Source organism: Drosophila navojoa, chromosome 4 (genome assembly GCF_054131105.1).
Source record: "Drosophila navojoa isolate 15081-1374.11 chromosome 4, UAZ_NAV_1.0, whole genome shotgun sequence".
Classification (NCBI taxonomy): Eukaryota; Metazoa; Arthropoda; class Insecta; order Diptera; family Drosophilidae; genus Drosophila; species Drosophila navojoa.
In genome coordinates, this window is record NC_142892.1 from 25,348,872 (window position 1) to 25,360,810 (window position 11,939).

General features: G+C 38.1%; 1 long non-coding RNA gene across 1 annotated transcript; it reads left to right on the plus strand.

The window, feature by feature from the left end:
• Window positions 1-7,594: 7,594 nt before the first annotated feature.
• On the plus strand, window positions 7,595-9,592 carry LOC149091551 (uncharacterized). The gene is made up of 2 exons (XR_016196709.1): window positions 7,595-7,881; window positions 7,970-9,592. It is a non-coding gene; the product is annotated as an uncharacterized LOC149091551 (long non-coding RNA).
• Window positions 9,593-11,939: the final 2,347 nt, after the last annotated feature.

The following is an 11,939-nucleotide window of genomic DNA, read 5'->3' on the forward strand; positions in this document are numbered from 1 at the left end:
AGTATTGCACCAAATCACACAACAATTTGCTTCACGAGGAAGCGAATAAAAACGAGATCTTCAGCAGCAATTGTCTCAAAGAAAGCAACGGACAAGATACGTTGCTGGCAACTGCACTTATTCGGATCAAAAATAAGTCCGGAAAATACGAGCCGCTAGGAGCTCTCATCGATGGAGGTTCGCAAAGAACGTTAATATCGGAGGAAGCTACACAACAGCTAAAACTGCGCAGAATCAAAAGGAACGTGGAAGTTCAAGGAATTTCACAAAATGTTGAAATTCTAAAAAACAGCGTTTGTTTGACAATCAAGCCAAGGATGTCGAGCAAATTCGTTACCACCACGCAGGCACTTGTGATGCCAAAACTGCAAAGAGCTCTACCGAGCAAGAAAATTGACATGGATGTCAATAAAGACTGGATGGGCTGTGAACTAGCAGACCCACATTTCAACGAGCCCAGCAGAATCGATGTAATCATCGGCGTTGATTTGCTTCCCTTAATAATGTTGGGAAATGTTAAAAAAGTCAACGAAACACTGGGACAAAAAACGGAACTTGGATGGATCGTTTCCGGCAATATAGCTAGATCATCAAACAACAAGGTGATCAGCGCAACAACAACGATATGCCTGGATGACCTCGAACGCTTCTGGGAGCTGGAAAGTAACTCAAGCGACTCGGAAGAAAATGAGTGCGAGAAAATATTCCAGGAAACAACCAAAAGGGATGAAGAAGGCCGGCTAGTGGTGTCCATACCATTTAAAAAAGAATTCGAGTTAGGAAACTCGCGCAAACAGGCTATGGCACGATTAATACAAATGGAGAAAAAATTCAAGAAGCATCCGCAAATACTTAAGGAATATAAAGACTTCATGGATCAGTACCTAAAGCTTGGTCATATGGAACCGGTAGACACTATCGACCAAGGCAAATACTATCTGCCACATCAAGCAGTAATCAGACCAAACAGCCTGACTACTAAGTTGAGAGTAGTGTTCGACGCTTCAGCAAAGACTTCTAATGGATTAAGTCTAAATGATGTGATGCTAGTCGGGCCCAAAATACAAAAGGATATCTTCGATATCTTAATAAAATGGCGACAATGGAAGTATGTGATGACAGCCGACATCGAAAAGATGTACCGCCAGATTAAGGTCGCCAAAGCTGATCAGGAATATCAGTACATCCTATGGAGAGACGACCAAAAAATGGCAATAAAGGAGTACAAGCTAACTACAGTGACATACGGGACTGCAGCCGCACCATTCTTAGCTGTTCGCTGTATTCAAGAATTAGCAAACCAACACTGCCAAGGAAACGATCAGCTAATGAGAACAATCAAAGAAGATTTCTACATGGATGACCTTATTACTGGAGGCTCGATAAAGGACTGCATCAACACTCAAACAGCAATCTTGGATATCATGGAAAAGGCAGGCATGCATCTAAGAAAATGGGTATCAAATGATGACAGAATCATTGCTGGAATTGAAGATGGTGACTCAACCGAAAAAATAATCATAAACAAAGACGAGTCTGTCAAAACCCTTGGGTTACAATGGGACCCCAAAAGGTATGGGTTTACCTTTGTGGTCGATTGCCCAAAATTAGAGCGCATTACAAAACGTCTAATTTTGTCTCAATTGGCAAGAATCTTCGATCCACTGGGATGGCTTACACCAGTCACACTGCAAGGAAAATGCTTCATACAAGAGCTATGGAAACTACCGCTAATTTGGGACGAAGAACTGGAGCCTAGTCTCGTCAATTACTGGCAAGAATACGCAAGCGCATTACCAGAGCTAGCCAAAATCAATATACCACGCTGCTCGGGAAAATCGAACACTGATCCAACGGAGCTACATGGATTTTGTGACGCATCAGAAAAAGCGTACGCAGCGGTGGTGTATACAAAGGCTGGAGACAAAATCACTTTGCTAGCAGCAAAAAGCAAAGTAAACCCAATAAAAAATAAGAAGACAATCCCCAAATTGGAACTATGTGCAGCCCACATACTATGCAAACTATTAGATAAAGTTCAAGCATTAGTATTAAATCACATCAAAACGCTAGCATGGAGTGATTCACAAATTGCGCTTGCTTGGATAAAGAACAAGCGTAGCAAAGATAAGTTTGTCAAAACTAGAGTAGACGAGATAAACAAAAGACTGCCGAACGTCGAATGGAAATACGTCAAATCAGCAGACAACCCAGCAGATGTTGCCTCAAGAGGAATTGCCCCAGAACACTTAGCAGCATGAGACATATGGTGGAAAGGGCCTGAGTGGTTGACAAAACAACCACATCAGTGGCCACAGCTTGAAGTGCCAGAAACTGTTATAGTAGCAACTATAACAACAAAAGAAAATTACCTGAGCCCACTATTGACAAAGTACTCATCAATAAATAAACTAATAAGTGTGATGGCTTACATATTACGATTTATTGCAAAATCAAGAGGAAAGAAGCATCAGCCGACACACCTAACAGTCGAAGAACTAAGGCAAGCCAAAGCAGTCATCATAAAATTGCAACAACAGCTTGATTTTGGGCAAGAGATAAATTTACTCAAAGCGAGGAAACCACTGGAAGCTAAGAGTAAATTACAAGCGCTCAACCCATTTCTGGATGGTGACGGGGTCTTACGTGTGGGAGGCCGCCTCCAAAGTGCATTGGTGCCATATAATGTGAAGCACCCAATTGTAGTTGGAAAATCACATCTTTCTTGGCTAATTATAAACCAAGCACATAAGGAAACCCTACATGGCGGACTGAAGCTTATGAGAAACCTCATTCAAAGGGAGTTCTGCATTGTCGGCTTACGCAACACATTGAAGAAATATCTACGCAAATGCGTTACCTGCATCAGGTACAAACAGGAAATGGCCAGTCAGTTAATGGGAAACTTACCAGTGTATCGAGTAACTGGCGATTACCCATTCCAAAACACGGGCATTGATTACGCTGGGCCTTTCCAAATTAGATGTTCCAAAGGAAGAGGCCAAAAGTCATACAAAGGGTACATATGTTTATTTGTATGCATGGCCACAAAAGCCCTACATCTGGAAGCTGTCAGTGACTTATCATCAGATAAGTTTTTAGAAGCTCTACATCGGTTTTTTGCAAGACGAGGCAAAAGTGAAAATATGTATTCAGACAACGGCACTAATTTTGTAAGTGCCGCTAGAATATTGGACAAGGAGCTGGTTGCAGCTATAAAAGAAAATAGCAGTATCTCACCAGTGCTGGATCGAGAAGGCATAAAATGGCACTTTATCCCGCCGGCAAGCCCCCACATGGGAGGAATATGGGAAGCTGGAATAAAATCCGTAAAACACCACCTTAAGCGAGTCATCGGCGATAACAGCTTCACGTTTGAGGAGTTTTCGACACAGCTATGTCAAATTGAAGCAGTACTAAACTCACGACCTCTAGTTACCTTAAATAATGACACAGAGGGAGACGACATATTGACACCAGGTCATTTCATTGTTGGACGACCACTAATCGGAGCTCCAGAACACTTTGACGAGCATCGGAAAATCGGATCCTTGGATAGATGGAGGCACATGCAACGAATCAGAGCAGAGTTCTGGAGGAAATGAAAGGAAGAAAAGTTATTCCGAAGACAAAAACGAAATTCCTTATTTTCAATACTGAGATAAACGCATACCACTCAATGACTGAAATGGAAGTAAGCCCTTGCCGGCATGAAGACGAGATCACATACCTGTGTGAAGGAAGTTGGGCATGGGAAGATGCAGATGACGAAAGTTGTGAAATATCTCCAATAAAACCGAGCAACTAGCAGCCGTGCAAGATGATGGAATACGAGGAGGACACGTTCGTCAAAAAACTCAATGGAAAAAACCGCTGGCTTTTTAAAGTGTTTGAGAAAAAGTCAGCCCACATCATATGCGGAAACTACGAGGACATGGTCCTGTTGCCAAACCAAGGCATAATCGAGCTACTCGCTGGATGCTCAGCCAGGATAGGTAAAATTAACATTATAACTCCACAGGACCTAGTATCTTCAAATACTGCGAGATACGCTCCACTCTTCCTTAAAATAATCGACCAGAACACCACATGGGATCCAACACCACTTCAACACATTGTCGTAAATAACTCAGTGGAGCTACAACGGGTACAACACAGTATTAAGGAGTTGCACCGTCATAAAGTACACATTGAGGATCTTCTCCTTCACACAATGAATGGACATATTTCTCTGGGACTAGTAATAATTATAATATCTCTATTTGTCTTGTACCTAGTTAAGAAAAGAAACCAGAGACAGCAATTGTTAGCTATCACCTTCTCATGCATGAACATAGAAATATGATAAGTATGGGAACATACAATCTATGTACTCGACAGACGGCATACATAAAATAGATACCACATGTGAAAGTGTGAACTGTCAAACTAGAAATAAAATACGACTCTGACCCTTAGCGACAAGATAACATAAGAGACAAGTGCTGAGCCTTACAAACTCAGCGATAGGATAAGAATAGCTAATAGACCAACGCGGAGTCTTACACACTCAGCGATAAGATAAAAATATGTAATAGCTGAGCCTTACACACTCAGCAATAGATACATTAGATTTAAGGGTTGAAATTATGCATGAGTCTGGGTATATAAACCCAGGCTCAGAATAATAAAGATCAATACGAAACTAAACACCATCATAGTCAAGTGTATTCGTTCATTGGCCCTGTGATTTGTTGATAGTCATGGCGAAGGTAAGACGAATCGGGAATTGAATTCGTTTAAACTCAAAGGACATATCTGTTGGGATAATCGGAATCCTGGGAATAAGAACTTCCTCATCTTTAAATTTTCCTTTCAGTATCGACGCGTGAATCACATTGCTCATCAGTTATCACCAAACGCGTTTCATTGCACAGTTTTGGTTGGTTTAAATTTCTAAGCATGATAACTACCGAGCCAACCTTCAGTTGTAAATTGTGCGGTGGTAAACCAGGCACATCCAAGGAGTTCTTCTTCGTTTGTTACACAGTCGATAGATTTGAATGAACACAAAGTACCAACGATTTTATTTTAAATTATAAGACTAAGGTCATCCACATCTTTATTTTTAGCCGCCAAAATTGCTCGCTCACTCAACCATTTAGTATTTTTGTGGAAAGCAATGATATTCGGATATACTTTGTTGATAAGCTCATCTTTTAATGAGACGAAATTGCAACATTGTTGAGCAAATGAAATCAAGCCACTCGATTCGTCAACAGGAGTACGGCCATTACCGATATATTCAGCAATTGCTTCAAGAAATCATCAGCAGATAGATCGTTCAACAATGCAACTCTCATATTTACTGACAGTTGCAGTTTGGTTACATATCGCCACAGATTTGATGCTTTGAGGCAAGCGTGTTTCGTCGGCAGCAGTAGATCTTGGAACTACTGGTAGTGTTTGTCGGAAATCGCCAGATAATAAAATCCTTGAACCGTTTCTTATTGCCGTTTCACAGGCTACCTCTCTTTGAGAAGCACGAATTACGGCCCTTCCTTGCTGGGAACTAACGTGGCGCCTTTCTCGGGCAATTTCTCGTTCTTCGTCAGATCATTGACTGGCGTTGTTCCGTTGCCTAATTGCATTATGGGTCCGCCGGGAAAGATTATATCTTCCAGGACGCGGCATTTTTATTAATAGTAATACTGAATATGCACTCGCACAAAACCACAAAACAATCGAGATATATAAATATGAATAATTTACTCAAACTAATGTCTGAGACAAACAAATTTTTTTTTTTTTTTATAAAATTTGCTTTTTTATGAATAGTCAGGTTTGCCTGAGGCTGTCCCGTAGACTGGCTCACTACATTTGTTTATTTACTTCTATACTATTTTAGAATATGCGTAAAATCGCTGCACTAGGAAAAATCGAAAATGAATCAATTATAAGCTACATACTGGATGGACTAGAAGTGCGAGATGATTTGAAATATCCATTATACAGTTCAACGTCGTTCAAGCAATTGAAGAAGTGCTATGACTTAAGAGATGCAGTGGCCAATAAGAGCCGTAATAAATGCCGCTATGGTGTGCCGACCAGTGATCAAGCCGAAACAAACTATAGAGGTCAACAAATGCATTGTTTCAATTGTGGATCAACGGATCATAAAAAAGCCGATTGCCAGGCAGGTATTAAATGCTTCAAGTGTGATGGATTCGGACATGTATCGAAAGAATTTTCGGGAAAGATGCAAACAATAAACGTAGTCGTTACGTACGTAACCGAATGAAAGAGATGCAAATTAAGGACAGGAAAGTTAGATGCTTAGTTGTCCCTAATTCCAAGTTGCAAGTTGATGTTCTAATTGGCCATGATTTTCTGCAGAAATTCTCAGTCATGTTCAACACTAATGGGTACACTTTTACAGAAAATAGAGAAATAGAGAGAAGCGCTGATGACTACAATATTCTAAATGTGATCAGCTCCAAGGAAATAGATGTCGAACCGAGATATGCGGCAGAAGTTGCGGAACTTATAAAGAATTACAAACCTGTAGATGAGGTGTCCAATAAAGCTGTTTATTCTACCAAATGGTCCTAATACCGTATTTAAAGAGAGTCCCAATCGATTGTCAGCAAGCGAACAAAAATTTGTACAGGATCAAGTCGATGAATGGATGCAACAAGGAACCGTTCGTTAATCTACCTCTAGCAGAGTCGTATTAGCTAAAAAGAAGGATGGATCGCACAGATTCTGCATAGATTATCGCAAGCTGAACACGCTTGTGTTAAAAGATAGATTTCCAAAAGCGCAAAATATTTTACGGTCATGGATCTAAAAACAGATTTTTTCATGTTGATGTGGACTAAGAAAGTAGAAAGTATACAGCATTTATCACGAAACAAGGTCTTTTTGAATTTATCGAAGCGCCTTTTGGATATTGTAATTCTCCAGCAATCTTTGTTAGATTCATAAATTTCATATTTTAAAGGTTTATAAATTTTGGAATTATGGAGATTTATGTAGACGATATTGTGGTGTAGGCTCAATAGCGGAGAAATGCTTGGAAAACGTGAAGATCGTTTTGGAGCAATCACGTCAGTTTGAATTACAGATCAAATGGTCCAAATTTCAGTTTCTTAAGAAAATAATTTTCTCGAATATGAAGTAGAGAATGGAGTTGTATGGCCCGGCAAAGAAAAGGTTAAGGCGGTTCAAAAATTTCAATTGGATGCAGGCTTTTTTGGGACTGACCGGCTATTATAGAAAGTTCATACGTGATTATGCTACAATAGTGAGACCGTTGACGCAGTTGTTAAAGAAAGATGCGGAATTTATTATAGCAGGTTCACAAATACAAGCGATCGAAAAATTAAGAGAGATTTTGATAAATATTTTTAAAACTGGTAAAAATATTCCAGTTTACAGCAAAAACAGCAGGAAGAAAAATTACACAGCTATTTCTTAGAGTTAAAAGCGGTTTACCTCGCTACAAAGAGGTTACGTGATTATCTGATGGGAATATAATTTGTCTTAGGGACGGACTGTGCAGCATTTAAGCTGACAGCTGTAAAAAAGATATGCCAAGAGAAGTCGTCCAATGCACTGTGGTTTTTTTTAAGTTTTTTTTGGCATAAAGTCAATTTTTTTTTTTTAGGTATTTCAGAATTTTGTTAATTTTTATTTTTTAAACATTCTAGTTAGACAAAAAAATATTTAACTTTAACATTTGACGCAATAGTTTTCTGATAGAGCGCTGTTAAAGTCAGCTGTTTATATACCATATGTTTTGTAGGAAATTGGCGGCAAAAGTTTGGCAACTTTAATTGTTTGTTTTGGCGAAAGTTTACACAAAAGTGAAAAGATTTAATATGGAAAACGGTTGTCCAGGTATTGAAAACAATAGTTTATTTATAATTGTATCGTTTTTATGTGTTTCTGTTTAGTTGTACCGTGTTTTGTAAATGTGTATTTTCAGAATGAACTTAACAAGCGTAGTTGTGTTTCGTGGATCAGTACTTTTGTATGGCAAAGCGTTGCAAAAGGTTTTATATGCAGAGTTATTAACAAATTTGTACAGATTAATATGAAACTAATCTTTTTTGTCCGAATCCACACGTTTTCGATCAAATTTAATTTTTCTAGTACAATATGAGTTTAGTCGTGCTAATCTGGTTGACATTTGGAGCAACAACAATCGCTCAGTCGACGCAGTACAACAACATATATTGGCAAATATTGCACAAAAACACTTAGATGAGGAGAACATAAGCTTAATAAATCAAAAAGTTAAAGGCTTTGTAAATTACATTCGTAAGCACCTGCCGAAGTGTAATTCAACTCTTGAAAGATTTAAGATAAAACACTGGGAATGGCTTGGCAAAAGCTTATTCATTGACATCACTGGTCAATATGCCTTAACAAATAAAATGGGTCGCGCAAAATGTGATTACGAAAGCGCTGGTCCACGTCTAAAAAGAAAATTAGCCGCCGAAATTTCTAAAGAGAATAACAATTCATCTCCCTTACTCATACATGCAGCCACAGTTTCAGCTAAAAAATCAAATGAAAAGAATTTGGCTATTGTTTTAAAAGCAGCTGGGAATTGTGAGAGTATTGATGATATAAAAAAAAAACTTTTTACGGATGAACCAAAACAAATGTCACCCGACAGTGCTCTTGCTTTTATATTGGAAAACGGATTCACAAAAAGCCAGTACATAAATATCCAAAGAAATTCAAAGATTTACGGTTGTGATATATACCCGGCATATCCGGCCGTTCTTAATTCTAAATTAAAACTTAGGCCACAAGGAATTGAATATTTGGAAAATAAAGCACATGTATCATTACAAAATCTATTGAATCATACATCTTCCCGCATTCTTGAAATGCAACACGAGGTCCTAGAAACACTTCCCAATATAGTACATTGTAAACTATTCTTTAGCTATGGATATGATGGTTCCACCGGCCAGAGTGTGTACAAACAGCGTTTCCATGATAGACCATCAATTGAGAGTTCACTGTTTGTTACTACAATTGTTCCATTAAAATTGATAAATGAGACACAACAAATTATTTGGTTCAACAAAGCCCCGCAATCTGTTAGATTTTGCCGACCTTTAAAAATCGAATTTATTAAGGAAACTTCCGCCCTCATATTAGCAGAAAAGGAAAATTTGGATGTTCAGATTCGCAACTTGGAAATATATTTATATAAATATAAAGAAAAAAATATATACGTCGAATATACTGGGCATATGACGCTAATAGACGGGAAAGTCTTAAACATATTGTCAGGAACCAACTCGTGTCAATCTTGCCCAATCTGTGGAGCGAAGCCAAAACAATTGCTGAACATTAAAGATATGAACTCAAAGGTTTTTATGGCTAAGGCACACGCTCTTCAATATGGAATCAGTCCTTTACACGCTTGGATCCGCTTTTTCGAGTTTGTTTTAAAAGTCTCATACAGAATTGAGCTTAAGAAGTGGCATGTAAAGGATTGCGATAAGTTTGACCTGGAAGCACGAAAAAGACTGTTGCAATCAAAAATGATGAAAGAAATGGGCCTAAATGTAGACAAGCCTCTTCCAAATGGCAGTGGCAACTCAAATGATGGCAACACAGCGAGAAGGGCGTTTTCAAATCCAGCTTTACTGTCATCAATTCTACATTTTGATTTTGACATTCTGCAAAGTTTTCATACTATTTTAACGACAATTAACTGCGAATACAGCATAAACTCGGAAAAGTTTAAAGCCTTCTGTGCGAAAGTTTTTGTGGCATATCACGATAAATATCCTTGGTATCCCATGTCGCCCACAGTTCACAAAATCTTAGTACATGGGCACCAAATAATAGATACATGTTTAGTTCCTGTAGGCTGCCTTGGGGAACATGCATCTGAATCAAGAAATAAACTATACAAAAGCGATAGAAGAGGCCACGCAAGAAAATGCAGTCGACTAGACAACATCACTGATGTTTTTAATAGATCAATGGATAGTTCGGATCCATTGCTGTCTAGCACCTTTTTTAAAAAAGGATCGCAGCGAATCAAGTTAAAAGTAATACCAGCAGAAGTGATATCCCTACTACAAGAACCACTTATAGAAATACCTTCGGAAAATAATGAAGTGGATTCGTCAGACGAGGAAGATGAGGGTGAACTTGAGGTCATTGCTTCAGAAGATGAATATTTTGAGCCAGAATAAAGTAAACCTAATTAAAAATTTGTTAAATTGATCTATTCTTTTAAATATATTTACATAAATTTCATTTCTTTATAATTATTTTTTTCTTTTTTAAAATAAAAAATAAAAAAAAAAAAGTATTTTATGCAACATTCACCAATATCGGCCAGATCGGTTATATGGCAGCTATATGAAATATTGCTCCAAATCATATAAAACTTGGTAGGTCATCTAAGGAGCGTAAAATATTCATACTATCCAAATTTCAATGTAATAGCTTTAAATTTAGAGTTTACGCCAAAAAAAACTTTAAAAAACCACTGTGCAATGGTTAATGCATAGACGACAAAGCACGCTATACAACAAGACTATTATATTCCACACGCGGATAGAAAATTCGGGCAGTTTACCTCTAACTGCATACAGTGCACACCACACAACCAGAAACTCGGAAAACATTGTTTCGACAAAGGAGAAGCTCCATTAGCCACATTACACGTTGATCATCTGGCATCGCTGTATCCTACTAAAAAAATCTATAAAAACATATTTGCAGTCGTAGATGGATTTTCCAAATATATAATAATATAAATAAATATAAAATAAATATAAAATAATATAAGTATACATCACAGGTGCAGCGGTGTATAAATTCCAATATACATTCGTCAACAAAGTTTACACCATTTAAAAACATGTTTGGAGTAAAAATGAGAAACGAGACAGACCCCGAATTGAAAAAAATCTTAGAAGTGGAAATAGAAGTATCACTACAGAATGATCGCAAGCGTATAAGAGCAGAAGCAAGACAGCAAATACTAGAAGCACAAACCAAATAGAAGCGCAACTTTGACAAAAAATGAAAGAGTACACGGCTATCAGTTGGGAGACCTAGTAGCCATTAGAGTCACACAACTTGTAACGGGCAGGAAGCTGGCAAACAAATATCTTGGACCATACGAAGCTACCAAAGTAAAAAGTAATGGTAGGTATGAAGTAAAGAAGTCTGCGGATTTTTCAGTCCCGAATTAGACGACCACTAGTGAAGACAACATGAAGCTTTGGCGTTATTCGGACTAAAACGAAGGAACAGATTCAGAGGAATCATCTGGGGCAGATGATGATCAGGATGACCGAGTGTAAAGTGGCATGAGAAGCGTTGTCGAGCGGTGTGGCATCCTAGTTACACAATAGCATCAGGGTGGCAACTTCATTAAAGGACCAAGACAGTTTTTGTGAAGGCGTTGATGAAACAAGACGTGTAAAGACAAGCTGTCAAGAAGGCATTTAAAGAAGAAAGACGTACGCTGGTGATTAGAAATCAAGTAATCGCAGTGTTTTAAAGTGTGTTAAAGTTCGCAATACTCTATTAATTTCAATCACAAATACTCAATCTAATTAATAAATACACAATTATACACAAAATAGTTGTTACATATAAATCTAATAAAGAGTGTTAATGTCAGCTAATTTCCGAAGTGTGGTGTTAACTGGCTTCAATGTATACGTGATTAACTTTGCATACGTATATTCTAATTACATGCAGCCGTTTCTTAGTTGCCATTGCACTCTTCACCTCGGCTGCAATACAATCGCGTCCATAATTTTCGTACCGGTGTGCAACAATTCAAATATTAATTGAGTACCATAATATAATTCTATTACAATTGTAAGTGCTGTGTTCAACAAATAAAACTTATTCCAAGTGTTGTGTCTGCGCTAGAGCATAAATTTGTCGCATTACTCTTA